The sequence below is a fragment of the Sorex araneus genome, chromosome X (assembly GCF_027595985.1).
Source record: "Sorex araneus isolate mSorAra2 chromosome X, mSorAra2.pri, whole genome shotgun sequence".
Classification (NCBI taxonomy): domain Eukaryota; kingdom Metazoa; phylum Chordata; class Mammalia; order Eulipotyphla; family Soricidae; genus Sorex; species Sorex araneus.
In genome coordinates this window covers 267,211,764-267,229,696 of record NC_073313.1, presented here as the reverse complement: position 1 = coordinate 267,229,696, position 17,933 = coordinate 267,211,764, and the positions used below count along the sequence as shown (strand labels likewise).

General features: G+C 61.0%; 1 long non-coding RNA gene across 1 annotated transcript in view; it reads right to left on the bottom strand.

Annotated features, from left to right (window-relative positions):
• Positions 1-688: 688 nt before the first annotated feature.
• Positions 689-17,933, bottom strand: part of LOC129400034 (uncharacterized) — a 38,704-nt gene continuing 21,459 nt past the window's right edge. Inside the window, exon 3 of the long non-coding RNA XR_008627377.1 lies at positions 689-2,632. This is a non-coding gene — a long non-coding RNA (uncharacterized LOC129400034). The remainder of the gene's footprint in view (positions 2,633-17,933) is intronic.

The following is a 17,933-nucleotide window of genomic DNA, read 5'->3' as shown; positions in this document are numbered from 1 at the left end:
TTTATAATAAGTTTTTTATTTTTTTTGCTTTTTGGGTCACACCCAGCAATGCTCAGGGGTTACTCCTGGCTTTGCACTCAGGAATTACTCCTGGCGGTGCTTGGGGAACCATATGGGATGCCGGGGATTGAACTCGGGTCGGCGGCCGCGTGCAAGGCAAACGCCCTACCCACTGTGCTATCGCTCCGGCCCAGTATGGGTCATATTTTTATCACGTCATTTAATATGCCTAGCTGTGTAGCATTGGTAAGGTTATTATTTTTTTAATCTCTGTGCTCTCATATGCTTGAATCTACTACAAAGAATGGTTATGATGTTCATTGGGTTGATGTTTATTTAAATCTAAGGAAAATATTCAGATGAGCACCTGGCAGGTGGGATCTCACGCAAGTCACCAGCACCTCTTAGACCATCATTATGCTTATTTTAAGGAAATAGAAACCATGTTTACTCTTTTAAATTATTATGGGGGTTGCTGATATTTGTTTTCCTTATTTCCAAATCCGTTAATCAGCTCTGGTTTATTGACTCTAATAGCCTTCGTTTAGAGCCTGACTCCCAATTATAACATATTTCCACGGAAAAATTACCCATGTGATGATATTCCATGTCTAGAAAAATGCTGCCCCCAACCCCATCTCTGACCCCCCCCCAATAAAACATACCTACATTTACTTGTTTGGGTTCTTCCAAGTTAATTTTGTTTGGGGGCTATAGCCAGCTGTTTCCAGGGCTTACTCCTGGCTCTGTCCCCAGAGTCCAATGCCCTGGGGTGTAAGTGGTTCTGGGGCTTGAACCTGGGTCTGCGAGGCAGGAATCCTGTGTGCTGAACTATCTCTCCAGCCCTCTGAGCTCAAAGTTAAGTGCTCCAAACCCAACACGGCTGGAAGTGAATCCCGGGCCAAGTGTGGGTTTACTGGGGAAAGAGTGAGCCCCACCCTAAGCCTGTTTCATTCCTGGCATCACATCAGTGTTCCTGTCACTCCGACCGGCATGCTAGAGTAACTGAGGGTACTGCAGGGTATACCGGAGAGAGCACAGTCGGGGAAATCTCTGCTTTCTTTGCAAAAAGGAGCTTAAGATCCAAGTTGGACGACCGAAAGCGTGAGATCTAAGCAGCGACCACCAAACTTTGTCATGTGCCTGCCAAGTGGCCGGGTGGGGATGGGTTGGGTTGGGGGTGAGGTGGGGAGGGATGTAGGGACACTAGTGGAGGGAAGTGGACACCACACTGGTGGTGGGATGGTGTTGGAATATTACATGCCTATCCTCAACTAGCAACAACTTTCTAAACCACAGTTCTTAATAAGCGAAAATTCCAAAAATAAAATAAGATAAGCGGTTGGGGTTGGGGACATGGCAGGAGAGGCTGGAGCCTGGGGCGGAGTTAGGCAGGGCCTGTGCTCTGCACGCCGTCCCCGGCCAGTCCCCAGAACCACACGGTCCCCTGAGCACTGACCGCAGAGTGACTCACTAGTCCCACGTCAGGGGGTCCAAGCAGCACCAGGCTCTGGGGTCCTCAGACTGACCCCCCGGCTCAGTGGCGACAGCTAGGACTGTCCCTCGTCCTCCTGACCACTGACTGAGAATCCCCCTCCCTGCAAACAAATTTAAAAAGGGCTGAAGTTTTTGCTTCGCATGAGGCAGGCCCGGGTTCAATCCCCGGGCCTGGTTCCCTGAGCATCACCCGGGACCCCGAGCGCTGGAGCGAGGGCTGAGAGAACAGACAGCCGCACACCCGGAGCCCCCTCCGCTTCCCTGACCCCAGCAATCGTGCCTGTGAGTGAGAAACGAGAATCAGAGTCTCCACAGGGCACAAAATCCTGTGTGTCGGGCCAGGCCCCCTGAGGACCCGTCCCCGGGCCCACGGGAACGGCCCAGGGAGGGGGGAGCAGGAGGACCCACCACGGCTCGCAGGCGGGTCCTGTGCGAGACCATTTCCCGGCTCCCTCTGGCTTCTGGAAACGGAGGGAAACAGTTTTCTAAGAACTTTGCCATGTCTTTGTATTAGCGCTTTTAAGACGCGTTTCCTTTCTGGCGCCTTGCCCTTCCTCCTCTTTTTCTTCTCGTTTGCTCTTGTCTCTCTAGGCGAACCTTTCTCCCTGGCAATTTAATTTGCTTTGACTTATTTAAATCCTGGTTATGGGGCGAAAGTTTAAGACAAGTGATGAATAACAGCCCAGTGAGCCCCGAAGGTCCTCCGGGGCGCGATTAGGATGGGGGCACGGGGCAGGGGGGGCTCCCACCGACACCCGCCAGAGTCACACAGGCTCCGCCGCCAGGATGAAAAGTTAATAGATGTCGGCAGGGCTGGCGGAGGCCACCCCGACTCTGAACAGTCCCCCTAAAGTTAGTCTTGGAGGACAGCCGACTTCAAGGCGTGCAGACAGGATCACCTGGGCCAGAGAGAACGCCTTTCTCTGAGTCTCTTCAGCCCGAGTCGATTTTAGGTCATCCTTAATTTTGCTCCCTCGCAGGAGAGAGGGGGTCGCTGACCTACATACAGAGCCATTCCGTCTCCTTGCCTCGATGACAATGGACGCCGCCACGGAGGCCCCACCTCTGCCGCGGCCCCTTTCAGCTGCCAATTCACCCCGGGCACAGAACTTGAAAACCTTTGAGTCCTGAGTTCCTGGGATTAAAAAAAAAAAAAAAAGTTTAGCTCTGCTCCCTTCCAGCCCTCGAGCTTCAGAATCCAACACACAAAAAGGCATATGCGAACTTTAATCTAGGGGCCCTTTGAAGAGATTTTTCCCAAAAGGGAAAGTTCCAGTTAAGTCGCTTCTCGCCACGTTGGTGGCCAGCATGCTGGCCGCGCCCTATTTATTATCCGGTTCCTCTCCTTGACCCGCCTCGCCATCCTGAGATAATTAAAACCAGAAAGGAATTAGCTGAGTCCCGGTGCCTTGTCACCTCCACGGCCAGTTTTTTGGCAGAAGAACAGATTCCCCACTCGGGAAAACACTGTATCACTATCGCACTCTCATCCCGTTGCTCATCGATGTGCTCCAGCGGGCACCAGTACCGTCTCCATTGTGAGACTTGTTGTTACTGTTTTGGGCATATCGAATACGCCACGGGGAGCTTGCCAGGCTCTGCCAGGTGGGCAAGATACTCTCAGTAGCTTGCTGGGCTCTCTGAGGGGAGCAGAGGAATCGAACCCGGGTCAGCCGCATGCATGGCAAACACCCTACCCGCTGTGCTATCGCTCCAGCCCACAGGAAAATACTGGTTAATTTTTTTTTTTAATGAAAAGAGAAAAACCAAGCAAGTTGACTTTGGGGTTTCAGCTGTATCCATTCAGCTGAATAAAAATCATCCGGCCCTGGGGCTGGAGTGATAGAACAGCGGGTAGGGCATTTGCCTTGCACGCGGCCGACCCACGTTCGATTCCCAGCATCCCATATGGTCCCCTGAGCACGGCCAGGGATAATTCCTGCAGAGCCAGGAGTGACCCCTGAGCATCGCTGGGTGTGACCCAAAAAGAAAAAAAAAATCATCTGGCCCTGCAGCGGGAGAGAAAGTGGCTGCCCTGTGCCACAGGGCTGGATCTGGACGGTCAGTGTCTGCCCTGAGTTCTCTCACCCCACCCCTGGGGCTGCGTGACGAGCCAGGCTTAGGGCCCTCAGGGGACTCGTGCCAGTCGGGCGGGGGCCTGGTACATTAACCCAAGGCGGGAATAAAAATGGAGAAGGTTTTCTTTTCCACTGGATTCCTGAAATAAGAAGGGAAGCAATGGGGCCGGAGGCAGCCCCTCGGGGAGGGCACTTCCCTGAAAGGTCGCTGACCCGGGTTCAATCCCCAGCACCCCAGACGGTCCTCTGAGCCGGCCAGGAGCAAACCCTGAGTGTAGAGCTCAGGGTAGGGGGGAGGGAAGCTGGAGCCCATCCCCTCTGAGGGGCCCCGGGGAGGACAGCCAGGCGTGCAGGCAAGAGCCTCTCTGCCCCCAAAACAGAACGAAAATAATATATTGTGCAGCCCTGTAGCACTGTTGTCCATAGATCGGCTCAAGTGGGCACCAGTAACGTCTCCATGGTGAGACTTGTTGTTACTGTGTTTGGCATATCGAATACGTGTGTGTGTGTGTGTGTGTGTGTGTGTGTGTGTGTGTGTGTGTGTAAAATGTATTTCCCTCTAAGACTGGTTGCCTTCGACGTTAAACCCCATCGAATGTGTGCGCTGCTCTTGGAGTGTGGGCAGGGTGTGAGCTATGAAGCGTCCAGGAACAGGTTCACAGGTTCACGCGTGGCTGAGGCTCGGCCCTAGCCTGTGGAGAGCAGCCGTGAGCGTGACAGTGGTTGGGTTCTGGCGCTTTTCGGCTGCCGGGGCTGGGTCCGGCCTCACCCGCCCCGTCCAGGGTGCCCCAATGAAACGGCTTCTTTCTCATGAACTTCTCCTCGGTCTGCCCCAGCCCTGGCGGGAAGGTGTCGTGCCCCCAACGGCCCAGCGCCTCGTCCTCGCCAGTGCCCACCTCCACTCCCTCGGCCAGGGTCCCAGTGCCCCGCCCCCCACCGCCCCCAGGGTCCCAGTGCCCCGCCCCCCCAGGGTCCCAGTGCTCCCCCCCCGGCCACGGTCCCAGTGCCCCCACCAACCCCCCAGGGTCCCAGTGCTCCCCCCACCAGGGTCCCAGTGCCCCACCCCCCAGGGTCCCAGTTCCCCGCCCCCCACCTCCCCCAGGGTCCCAGTGCCCCGACTCCCCAAGGTCTCAGTGCTCCCCCCCCCGCCAGGGTCCCAGTGCCCCACCCCCCAGGGTCCCAGTTCCCCGCCCCCCACCTCTCCCAGGGTCCCAGTGCCCCGACTCCCCAAGGTCCCAGTGCTCCCCCCCCCGCCAGGGTCCCAGTGCCCCCACCAACCCCCCAGGGTCCCAGTGCTCCCCCAACCAGGGTCCCAGTGCCCTGCCCCCCAGGGTCCCAGTGCCCCGCCCCCCACCGGGCCCCCCCGAGGGCATCTCCCGACTGAGGGTTAGTTCCCAGTTTCCGTAGCTTTGGTTGTCATCTGCCTCTCCCGATCCTCTTTAGGTCCCAGAGTGGAAGCCCCCCTCCTGCCTGACGCCTCTCGACGCGGCCCTCGAGCCCACCCAGGGCCGGTGGCCTGGCGTCCCTTAGAGCAGAGGCGCTCCGTTGCGTGTGGTGCCAGGGTCTCTTCATCCATCAGCCGTTCTGGGACCCTTGGGCTGTTTCCAGAACTTGGCTGTTGTGGACACACTGTGCAATGAACGCAGGAGGCTGGCCAGGACAGTGCAGACTCGAACCTGGGGACGGGGTCCGGGGGACGCCACGGTGGAAACGCCGGATCACGTGGAAGCCTAATTCCTGGTTGGCCTCGGTTTTCGTTCTTGTTTACTTTCTTTGATCTTCTTTTTTTCTTTCCTTCCTTCCTTCCTTCCTTCCTTCCTTCCTTCCTTCCTTCCTTCCTTCCTTCCTTCCTTCCACCCTTCCTTCCACCCTTCCTTCCACCCTTCCTTCCACCCTTCCTTCCTTCCTTCCACCCTTCCTTCCACCCTTCCTTCCACCCTTCCTTCCTTCCTTCCTTCCTTCCTTCCTTCCTTCCTTCCTTCCTTCCTTCCTTCCTTCCTTCCTTCCTTCCTTCCTCCCTTCCTTCCACCCTTCCTTCCTTCCTTCCTTCCTTCCTTCCTTCCTTCCTTTTTTTTTCTTTTTTTTTCTGAGCAGTATTCATATCCATATTGTTTTCCAAAAAGACTGGACCCGTGGACACGCCCACCCCCAGTGGGTGAAAGCCTCTTCTCCCCACCCCCACGATGCCAACTCTGATTTCTGCCATCTGTAAAATTCATTTTCAGGAATGAGAAGAGCTAGGCTAGGCCAGACCAAAACTTTACCCTCCGTCAAAAGCCAAAAGCCGTAAGCAGACATACCACGAAAGAGATACAAAATGGCCAGTGCAGAAGCATTAGCCACCAGGAAATACAAATGAATTCCACAAGTAACCAGTGAGCTTTGGCTTCTACTCTTTAGAAGGGCTCAGGGAATACGAGGAGCCACGCCAGGACGCCTTGCCATAGCCATGCTTGGGACCCGGGCCAGGCTGTTTCACTCGGGGCAGCCTGGAGGGGGCGGATGGGGCCCCTCCCCAGAGCAACGGAGCCAGCCCCGACAGCTGAAAAACCCCGTAACTCAGCCGCCACCACGGTCATGGCTAGGAGCGGCCTCACCCAGGAGTGAATCTGTTCCTGGACACCTCATACTTCACACCACTGATGTACCGAGAGTAGCACCCACACCTGACGGGGTTTAAAGGAGAAGGCAACCAATCTCGGGGGAAATATATTTATACAGATACAGATAGAAGGGGCTGGAGTGATAGCACAGCAGGTAGGGTGTTTGCCTTGCATGAGGCCGACCCGGGTTCGATTCCTCTGTCCCTCTCGGAGAGCCTGGCAAGCTACTGAGAGTATCCCGCCCGCACGGCAGAGCCTGGCAAGCTCCCCATGGTGTATTCGATATGCCAAAAACAGTCACAACAAGTCTCACCATGGAGACGTTACTGGTGCCCGCTCGAGCAAATCAATGAGGAACGGGATGACAGTGATATAGTGATAGATATAAACACCAAGGCCCAACCTTTAACAACGTGCTAGTGATCTCTGATAGAAAGCTTACAGAATGGCTTACATAGTGGCTCCTGGGTGAAATACCCCAATCTTCACACACTTTCCTCTAAGAAAACTTTTCGCATCATTTTCAGCGGTTTATTCATAACAAACAATACAAAATAAATTATTTCAGTTCTGCTTTGGGACAGGGGTTGGGGTTCGGGATGGAAACATCCGAAATATGGTGGTAGGAAGGTGTCATGGTGGTGGGATTGGTGTTCGAATATTAATTGTAATCAAATATTGTGAACAACTTTATGAAAATAAAATTTAAAAGAATAAAAGAAAAGAAAACGATGGGCAGCCAGTATGGAAAGGGGTGCGGGATAACTGCAACTCTCGTTCATTTCAGGAGCATAACATGGTGATAAAATGGAAAATAAAATGGAAACCTGTGTGACAGTCTCATAAGCGTAAGCAGGCAGTCTGGCCAGGGCCTGAGAAACTGGACCTCTGAGAACATGCATCAGTATCTGCCAGAAAGGACACGAAAGCTAGACACCGCCACCTGTGGCTCGATAGCTGAAAGGCGAATCCATGCACACGTGACAATATGGGAGAAAGCCAAACACACTTTCCTGAGGGAGGAAGAAGCCAGACACACACAGGAGGAAGTCGCGGGAAAGTCCAACTCACGTGCAGGGACAGTGGTGCAGGGTGTCCCCACCTCTGCAGGTGACAGGCAGAGGCAGACACAAGTCCGCTCTTTGGACAAAGGAGAATCACCCACCTCTTGACTCGAGTGCTGGGGTATTCGTGGTCAGAACTCTCTCGGCCCTACCCCCAGCACCCGTGCCTTTCCCTGGAGACGACGTCTGACGAAACTGCATGACAAACAGCTTTGGAAACCCCAGCACCTCCATTAGAAATGGCACAAAAAGTAAAATTAGGGGCCGGAAAGATAGTGCAATGGGTAGGGCACTTGCCTTGCATGCAGTTGACCTCAGTTCAATCCCCAGCACCCCATATGGTCCCCTGAGACCATCAGGGGTAACCCCTGACTGCAAAATCAGAAGTAATCCTTGAATGTTGCCAGGTGTGGCTCCAAAACTAAAAAAAAAAAATTAAATTAAATGAGCTGTACCTTTCTGTACATAAATTCTATCTCACTTTAAAGAGCGTAAAGCTTTTCTCTCCTCCACTCACAGCTCCCCGAGGCCTCCGACCCCAGGCCCAGCCTACGAAGAGGGCGTCTCCCCACCCACCCTTCTCTTCCTCTCACTGGTGCACTCTGGCCTTCCCCCCATGCAGTACAGTGGGTCGAGAGGACGGAAAGGTTATCCATTTCTTGTCTGAATTATTTTAATACCTTATTAAGTCATTAGTTTAGTTTCAGACATTCAATATCCCAACACCAACCCCACCACCATTGCACCCTCCCGCCATCGTTATTTCCAATTTTCCCAACCACCCCTGGAGCCTGGCCCCAATAGTAGGCCCTCGACAACTTATTTTACGTTGCTTTTTAGATAATGTGCTAAAAGGATGATCAAAAAATGTTTCCTTAGAAGAAAGTGTGTTAAGACAGTTGTATCTCACCATGCAGGCGTAAGCTCTTGTGTGAGAAATTACTAAGGTGCTGTTATAGGGTAATAAGCCCTCTGTGTTCATATTTTGTTAATTAAATTGGTTGCCTTCTAGGTCACATCCCATCCAATCTTGTGTGCTACTCCTGGTTTATCAGGGTTATAGAGTTTGAGATGTCATGTGGCCAAAGTGGCAGCCATGAGCTCCAGGGTGCCCAAAATTTTTAATGGGGTGATACAGGTGGATTTAAATTCTTAACTGACTAGTGAAGGGTGTGTGTGTGTGTGTTATTTTAATACATGTGTGTGTGTGTGTGTGTGTGTGAGCCCATGTGACTACAGGCTTCGGGACATACAGGGAGACGGGAGGAGGCAGCCCATTCCCGACCCCGTGAATGCCTGGAGATTTCAGTCACAACCATGCATGCCTGAGTTTTCCAACAAATCACTTTCTGGATGAGGCTCGTCCAGCAGCGGGTTCTGGCTGTGAGTGTGGCGACTGTGGGGTGGGGGTGTGGGGGGGGGTCGGCTGCCAGGGCTCTGTTTGGGTGGGCCTGAGCTCGCCTGCCCCACGCCAGGTCGCCCTGGGATAACTCAGCCTTCTGTGTCCGGGAGAAAGTTCTCAACCTTATTAAAATCAGGGGTTGTTCCTGGCTCTGCACTCGGGAATCACTCCTGGTGGTGCTCAGGGGACCATATGGGGTGCCGGGGATCAAACCCAGGTCGGCCACGTGCAAGGCAAACGCCCTACCCACTGTACTATAGCTCCGGCCCCCCACCGTCTTAAATTATTTTTAATCCCTGGGTAAATATGTGCTTTTCCCTCAGATTGTTCATGTTACTGTTTTTTTCCATTTTAATTGAGGCATCATCACTTACCACGGTCTTAATATTTGTCTTAGGCACAGTCTGTGTCTACATCACACAGGCCACCAGGTCCACGCTCTGCTGGCCCTTGGCTGCAGCCCCGGCCCAGCCCCCAGTCCAGCCCCGCCCCACCCGGCCCCGCCCCCTCAGCCCAACCCCGCCCCACCCCCAGCCCCGCCCAGCTCAGTCCATCCACACCCCACCCCTCCCGGCCCCGCCCCCTCACTCCAGTCCAGCCCCGCCCCACCCCGCCCAGCTCAGTCCAGTCCCGCCCCTCCTGGCTCCGCCCCACCCCGCCCAGCTCAGTCTAGCCCCGCCCCACCCAGTCCAGCCCTGCCCAGCCCAGCCCAGCCCACCAGCCCCCTGGCCGCTGGGCACTCAGCCCTCACGCCACCTCGGTTGTCTCATTCACCTGCCTCCTTCCCGCTCCGGCTCTTTATTCTCCCCAGTGAGCCCACTCGGGGTTGTCCTTCTCCTGACTCACTTCCCTCAACCCGACCCTCCGGCCCCCTGACGCCGTAGCAAGCGGCCAGGGCTTCTCCATACTCCCTCGTGTCCACAGGCCACAATTATTTCTGTCCTCACTGGGGTCACCCTGGCGTTCAGCATTCCTGCTGATGGTGACCGCAGCTAGTGCCACTGTCCGCTGTCTCTGTCCACCCCGGCCCCACCCGAACCACGCGTGGTCACCTCAGTCCTGGGGCCAACGTCCAAGGCAAGGTGGCGATGGCTGCTGTCCACCGCTCTGCCCCGCTTCTCGGTGGCCCTCTGAGAGTGAGGCCGCCCAGCGTCTGTCCTCCTCTCTCTGACCTACCTGACTTGGCACGTCCCTCTCCTTATGTTCTCTGACGGGAAGGGCGGGCTTGGGCCACCCCTGGTGGTGCTCAGGGCTAAGTCCCGGCTCTGTGCTCAGCGGTCACTCCTGGCGGTGCCGGGGACCATGTGTGTGCAGGGCTAAGGACTACGCCGGGCTCGGCCCCTTGCAAGAGCAGCTCTTACACTGTCAAGACAGTCATTTCTTCACTGATTCGTCTGCCGTGGGGCGGCCCGTTTCTCAGTGAAGACAGCACCAGTGACGCCCCCCGACAGTCGGGGCGGGGGGCGGGGGGCTCTCTGGGCCAGCAGGGGGGATGGGGGGACACTGAGCAAAGCCATTTCTCAGTCACTGAGACAGAGCTCGTGTGCCATCTGCGGGAACTGGCCCAAACATCCCCCCAGCCCCCAGCCCCGAGACGACGACCCCCACACCTAAGACGAGCCCCCCACCCACACCACCAAGCACTGCAGACCCCAGGGCTACAGATGGCCCAAGGCGACGGCCAGTCCCCGCCCCCCCCCCCCCCGCCTCCCCCCGCCCCCCGTCCCTCCTGCCTCCACATCATCCATTTCCACCCTCGCCGCTTTTGCCCACCAGCCGCGGGGTCCCGGGAGGAAGGAGCGAGGAGGCTGGTGGCGGCCCCAGCGGAACCCCCGGCAGACGGGCCGGGAAATCAGGTGGAACCACTCCTCCATCAACGTCTCGGGCCGTGGCACCCCGTTCCTCACACGGGCCCGCCGGGGACTCGGCCGCAGGGGGCCCCATTCTGCGGTGGCCTCATTAGCAGCCGCCGCCCCCGCCCCGGCCCCACCCAACCGACACTGCCCAGCACCCAGACTGACCCTCGCCCACCTGGCCCAGGCCAGCTGCAGGGAGCGGGCGATCGCAGCAGCCCAGAGCTCAGCTCGGGCGGGGGAGGGGGCTCTCGGGGGGCGGGGGCGGGGGCTCGCGAGGGGCGGGGGAGGGGGCTCATGGGGGGCGGGGGAGGGGCTCGCGGGGGCGGGGGGCTTGCAGAAGCCCCGGGGCTGCCAGAGGAAGGGGTGCCACGGGCAGGGCTGGCGGCCAGGGCGTGAGAACCACCCACTGCCCCGATCGGCGGAAGCTGCTGCCCAGGGCTGGACCCACGTGTCCGCCCGGCCAGCGACTGAGCCTGAACTCACCCCTAGCAGCCCCGGGGGCTCTGGCTGGCACCCAGGGCCAGAGATCCCCATCACCGGAGGAAGACAGCCACTTGCGGTCACGGCATCCCGGGGCCCCGCCCGAGAGACCGCTGACCAAACCCCAAAACCACAGATGGGAGGTTGCCTGGTGGGGCACTGGCAGGGCTGGGCTGAGGGAGGGGCTGGCGCCTGCCCACACGCGAGGCCCAGCGGCAGGAGAACGCGCCTCCCTCCCTCCTGCCCGTCCAGCGTCTGTCTCTATTGTTTGGTTTGGGGTCTGCCTTGAAGACCACCCGACAGGCCCCGAGCCTGGTGTGCTGGGTCCTTCCGGCAGTGCTCGGGGGGTTGCAGAGTGTCTCCCTGACCCCCAGAAGCCCTTCCGGAGAGCTTTGGGAGTGGACCTTTCTCCCCGCCTGCGAGGCTGTCGGAGGCGCACGGCCTCTGCTGAGTGAGGGAGGGGCGGGGGCTCTGGACGGGGTCACTCAGCGGAGACCTTGGCGCCTCCATCCCCTGTCGGCTGGGCCCCAGGCTGGCCACTGATCTTTTTTTTTTTTTTTGCTTTTTGGGTCACACCCGGTGATGCTCAGGGGTTACTCCTGGCTCTGCATTCAGGAATCACCCCTGGTGGTGCTCAGCGGACCCTATGGGATGCTGGGACTCGAACCCGGGTCAGCCCCGGGCAAGGCAAACACCCTCCCCGCTGTGCTATCGCTCCTGCCCCCAGCCACTGATCTCTTAAGCCTCCATTTCCCACCTGGCCTGTCCACCCACTCCGCAGGTGTGATAGGCGGGCAGGGCTGCGGCCTCTCGGCCACGTGGGCAGGCAGTTCCAGGGTGCTGCTCGGGCCCTGGGGTGCCGCAGCTGGAACCAGGCCGGGCTGCACCCCCGCTAGCTGGTCTGGAGACTTGACGAACCCTCAGGGTCCGGGCCCCAGTGGTGACCAGCTGGGCTCCGTCAGCTCAAGGGGCAGCTGTGGGGGCAGCGCACGGCTGTGGGAGTGCAGCGGGCTCCCCCGCAGGCGAGGAGGGGAGGGTGGAGCGGTGGGACCCCAGCTGCTGGCACGGAGACAAGAGGGCCCCTCCCAGCCGGCAGCCCGGGCCCTGCGCCCTGCCACGGGACTGAGTGAGCGGCCGGGCCTTGCCTGGCACGCGGCCGACCCGGGTTCGATCCCCGGCATCTCAGGTGGTCCTCTGTCATCCCTGAGTGCAGAGCCAGGAGTGAGGCCTGAGCATCGCTGGGTGTGGCCCCCCAGTAAAGGAGCGAGCTGAGACGATGCGGACCCCTCACACGTGTGCTCTTCACCTCCGTGAGTGCTGTCCGCTGCCCCCCGCCCACCTCTGGCCTGGGCGCTGCTGCTACTGAAGGCCGGGCGAGAGGTCGGGGTGAGGGCTCACCTCCCCGCCCAGCACACACCGTGTCCTTAGTCCCTGCAAGGAGGGACCCGCGGCCCCAGAGCCTGTCCTCCGAGAGACCCGGGACATTCCCGCCCTTCGCTTGCGGACAGAGCCGGCCAGTCCGGCCTCACCTCTCCCAGAGACTCTGCTCCAAGTCAGAGACCGTCTCTCAGAATCCCGATGAGGCAGCAGCTAGGACAGGGGCCCGCGGCAAGACAATCCTCGGAAAGTAGTAAACCCAAGGCTCTCCCCGGGCACCAACACACCAGAGACGCTGGAACCCACTGAGAGAAGCTCCAGCAGGAGCAAAGGCCAGGGAAGGAACTCCAGAGAGGACCACTGACCACGCCCAACTACCACCCTTGGCGACCACCCGAGCAACCAACTCTTAGCTAGCTAGAAAGCCCCGCGTGGGCACAGGTTGGAGACACCTATGAGAGCCACCTTGCACAAAGGGAGGGCGCATCTACCACCTGAGCCCATGTGCTGCTTGTGCCCATGTGCCCCTGCGGTGCCCCCATCTCCCCTCTTGAGAGGCACTGGGGCCCTCTCGTCTCCGGAGACGCCGGCCTCCTCCCTTGAGCATTGCTCCCTCCCTTTCCCCTCCCTCCTCCTTCCCAGAAGCCTCCGAGTCAAACCCGTCTCGCTTCACTGCTCGCCTGCTCCTGAAATCCCTTCTGCGGGGACAGAGGCCTCGGCCTGGGGCGCCTCGGGCTGACTCTCCTTCCCTGCAGAGAGCACGTCCTCACCCCAGCCGGGAGATCGGGCAGCGGGAAGGACCCCCCGCACCCCGAGCCAAGCAGACCCAGCGGCTGGCGGGGCTCGGCCTTTGCTGCCCAGGGTGGCAGGGGCGATGGGGAGAAAGTGACCGTCGCTCCTCCCTGCTTCACCAGGCACCCGGGGGGCCACAGACTCCAGCCCCGCCCCACGGCACCGGGCTTGGCCAGCGCGGGGTCACCCGGCCAGTGAGAGGGCCGGCAGGCTGCGCCCCCACTGGACTGCCCTTCTTCCTCGGGGGACACCCACGGAGACCAGGCGGGGCCCCCCAGGGCACCGGGGCCCCCGGCCTGCACCAGCCCCCACACTCGCAGCCCCGGGCACAGACGCCAGGCACAGCTCAGCCCAGCCCTAGACCCCCTGGTGGGCACTGGGGAAGTCTGGAAATGCAGCCGGGAAAGGAAAGGCGGGAACACGTGTTCCCCCCACACACACACCCCCGCGCTGCCTCTCAGCCCGCCGCAGGCTCTTATTCTGCTTTTCCTAGGGGACTGCTCCGGGCGGCTTTGTCACCAGGCCTTGTTCCCTAACCCCGACCCCGGCTCGGAGGCACCAGACGGGCCCGCTCACCTCCATATCTGTAACTGTGTGGGCACTGCAGAGATGGGACGGTCGGTCGGCCGGCGTGGCTGGCCGGCGGCCATGGTCTCAAACGTCCACCTCTGCTGGCTTGAAGACGGCCGGTCTGCAGAGGGTGGGCGCGGTCACCCCCTTCTTACCACTGTCCGGCTTACTAAGACCACCTGGCCCTCCGCCAGCCCCGGGTCCCCGCCCCAGGGGGCCGGCTGTCCAGCCCCCAGCTGCCTGGAGGAGGCCGTGTGGCTTTAAAAGGGAAAAAAGGAGATGGTGACTCGTGATTGTCTGCAGGCTCGAGGGGGAACCTGATTCTCACCCCCAAGGCCCCTCCACTTCCTCCGAGAGGCAGGGGGCCCCTCTCCCCATCTCCGGCGCTGATTGTCGCATTTGCATCCACACCCCCCCCCAGCTCCGAATGTTGGTCCCCAAGGACATGGCGTCTCGTGGCAAATTGTGCCTGTGTAACCATGGGCTCCGCAGAGCTAGAGCGAGTGAGGGAGACTCCTGGGGACACCCAGGAGCAGGGGACAGAGCCCGGAGCGAGGGGTGCACGGCCAGGGGCCCAGATCAGCAGCCGGGCGGGCAGCTGCCGGGGAGGGGCCCCGCCCACACGCCCCAGGTGCCACCCGGGGATCGGCACTGTGGACGCTGCCCCCAGGGCTGGCCCAGACGCGCGGGGAGGCTTCCAGGAGCAAGAGGCGGGAACGAGGGGGTGTCCTCCACCGGGCGGTCCAGGCGGGGGTCCCAGGAGAAGGACCCGGCACAAGCCCCGGGGCCAGGAGGAGGCGGGCAGGCGCCCTGGAGGGGGCGGGCCTGGCCCCGCCGGAGAGGGGGCGCCGTGGGGGCGGGCTCTGGCTCCCGCAGGGGGACACAGCCTGGGACAGCCGCCCGCATGAGGGCTGGGGTGTAAGGGGCCCTTCGGGACGGGGACGGGGGCTGCGGCCCTGAGCCGACCCCACTCCTGACCCTGCCGGGGCTGCTGCCCTCGGGGATCGGGGTGCCCATGCCCCCCCAGGGCCAAGGGTCTGCAGGTGTCCAGACGGGCCTGGCGCGCCCAGGGCAGGAAGGGCAGGACCCGGGGGAGCAGGGCACAGCTGGGGGGCAGCACAGGGTGGGGGGGCAGGGTGGCGGCAGTGGCTACAGGTGACACGGTGCTCAGGGCTCTGGGCACGGGGCCCTGGGGGGCCAGCTGGGGGGGTCTGGGGGGTGGGGAGGGGCACAGCCTGTGCCATGAGCAGGGAACAGGGAGGCCAGCTGGGACCCCTGGGTGAGCCTGCTCCAGAAGAGAGCCGGCGAGGCCACCCCGGGGGCGAGAGTCCCTGGGCAGGGACACACAGGGCAGAGCACCCATGGGCGAGCACTGTGGGCGAGCACCATGGGCAGAGTACCCATAGGTGAGCACCACAGGCAGTGCACCACGGAAAGAGCACCAGAGGCAGAGCACCATGGGAGAGTACCATGGGTGAGCACCCACAGGCGAGCACCCACAGGTGAGCACCACAGGCAGTGCACCAAGGAAAGAGCACCATAGGTGAGCACCCACAGGCGAGCACCCACAGGTGAGCACCGTGGGCTGAGCAGTCACTGGGGAGGTCCATGAGCTGAGGAAGCCGCGAAGGGGCTTGGGGCCACCATCGAACCCTCGACCCCCCGGGCCCCGGGAGACAGGCCACCCCTGAACCCCACGTCCGGCCGCCCGCTTGCGGGGACGGGCAGAGACTGTGCCGGGCGCAGGGCCTGGATCTCGGGGTGTCCTGGGACCGACGCCCCCTAGAGTCGTCCCGGGGACAGTGAGGCAGCCGGGAATCGACGAGGGGCACGTGCCTGGCGCCCTGGGTGTTTCCCCAGCACTGCCACGCGCGTCCCTTGGCAGAGCCAGGAGCTACCCAGGGATGCCCGAGAGGCTAAACGCAGACCAAGCACAGGAGCCCGCGCCCCCCGGGTGCCCCGTGCCCCCCTTCCCGGCACCTGGCGCCGTGGCTCAGAGCAGCGATGCACCTGGCATCTGGCCCCCGCCCTGCTCCCGCCCCCCCCCCCACGAGCTCAGCAACGGCTGTGGACATTTGCCCGTCTCCGCCCTCGGCCTCGGGCACGGCCATGCGGGGCGGTGGGGGGGGAGTTCCCGCTGCCTGTCCCCCGGGCGAGGGCTGAGCTGGGACCCCACTCCCCTGGCAAGCTTGGCAGAGCAGCTAGTCCACTCCTACCTCTCACGTCCCCCCGATGCTGAAGATGGGGACCATTTCTCAGCAGGGAAACTGAGGCAGCAGGCACCAAGTCTGTTCTCCCTGACAGACCTCCTAGGGAACGGGCCGCAGTCCGGGGGACGCGAACGTGGGTTCGTTTAAGCCCCGCCCGTGGGCCTGAGCAAGGGCCCGTGGGTAAGATACTCGCCCTGCACGCGCTGACCTGGGGTCCGTCCCCGGTCTCCCAGAGGGTCCCCAGAGCCGCCCAAAGTAATCCCTGAGCACAGAGCCCGGAGTGAGCCCTGAGCATCCGCACTGCCAGGTGTGACCCAAACCACTTCCCACCCGCCCCAGTTCCTGCATCATGTTCGGACGCTGCCGGGTCTTGAGCGAGTCACTGCGAAGCTGCTGCCCAAACAACCAGCGTCACAGATGAGGCGCGTCCACAGGTCACCGAGCGCCAGCCGGGCGTGCAGACGCCCACAGAGCCCACCGGGGTCCGAAGCTGCGTGCCAGCAGGAATGCCAGAGACAAGGCCCTAGGTGCCGGCCGCCTCCCTCCACGCCTCTCCCCTGCCATCTCTGAGGGATTCCCGCTCAGCACCCGCTCTGCCGCCCCCTCCAGGCAGGCCCTCCGGCAGCGCCCGTCCCGACACCTTCCCGCCAACCCCAGCACTGCCAGGGACGGCCGCTCCGCCCACAGCGCCTGCTCACTCTGGAGCCCCCCGCCCCACCGCGGGGTGGGATTCCTTCCTCCTGTGCCCTCGGGCTTCCTCTTCTCTCTTATTTCCTGAAGAAAACTATTTTACTTTTGGGGGGAAAAGAAAACACCCTCCCCCTATGGAACTGCACCACGTAATAGAAGCCTCAGGGGTCCCGGGGGCAGAGCCAGAGCAGAGCTGCCCTGAGGACTCCGCTGTCCCGCCAGAGACGGGGGCGCTGGAGACAGTCCCGGCAAAGGCACTGGCACCACACACAGACGGCCCCCCGCAAGGCCCAGAGCCAGGGGCAAGCCCCACGCAGAGCTGCCGTGACAACCCATCACGCACGCACACACACACGCACACGCGCATGCACACACACACGCACACACACACACACGCACGTGCGCGCGCACACACACATGCGCACACACACATGCGCACACACACATGCACACACACACACACACACACACCCCAAAAACAGGCATAAGGGCTCAAGACTCGGGGCTGGAGCAATAGCACAGAGGGGAGGGCGTTTGCCTTGCACGTGGCCAACCTGGGTTCGATTCCCAGCATCCCATAGGGTCCCCGAGCACCGCCAGGAGTGATTCCTGAGTGCAGAGCCAGGAGTCACCCCTGAGCATCACTGGGTGTGACCCAAAAAGAAAATAAAGAAAAGGACTCAGTACTCTGCCTGGAGAAACGGCACAGGGTCCGGGGCTGGCTTTGCGCCCCGCTGTCCGTTCCACCCGCAGCATGGCACAGCGGCCCCAGCAGGCCCGGGAGTGACCCCTGAGCACCGAGCCTGGAGGAGCTCCTGAGCACTGTCCATCCCGCCCCAGCACAAAGAAACAGGACACGGGTTTCACAGGAGGGGCCACATGGAGAACCTGCTGGGGGCCCCTTTTCCAGAAGCTTCCGTGTGTCTTGGCAGCGACTGCGCAGGGCCCTACAGAGTCGGGGACCACCCAGGGGTCCCGCCCGGGGCCGTGGCTCAGGCGTGGAGCCACCCGGGGGCTGCTGGGCTGGGGTTTCTCTCTGAAATCCAGGCCCTCGGCTGAGGAGTCGCAGTTTCCGGGGAATCCTGGCGCGGGGCCCTCTGCAGTTTCCGGGTGAGCGAGAGTCGCGGGCAGCAGCACGGCAGGGTCTGTCTGAAAGGGGACGCCGAGTCCCCACGCACCCCCAGGGGCGCCCTCGTGCCGCAAGTGTCTGGGTGAGGGCCGGGGCCCTGGAACGTGTCCCCCCAGTCACTGCAGCACCCGGACGCCCAGCCAAGCTGCGTGCGGAGGGGACCCGGCCCCCCGGGAAAGGCAGCG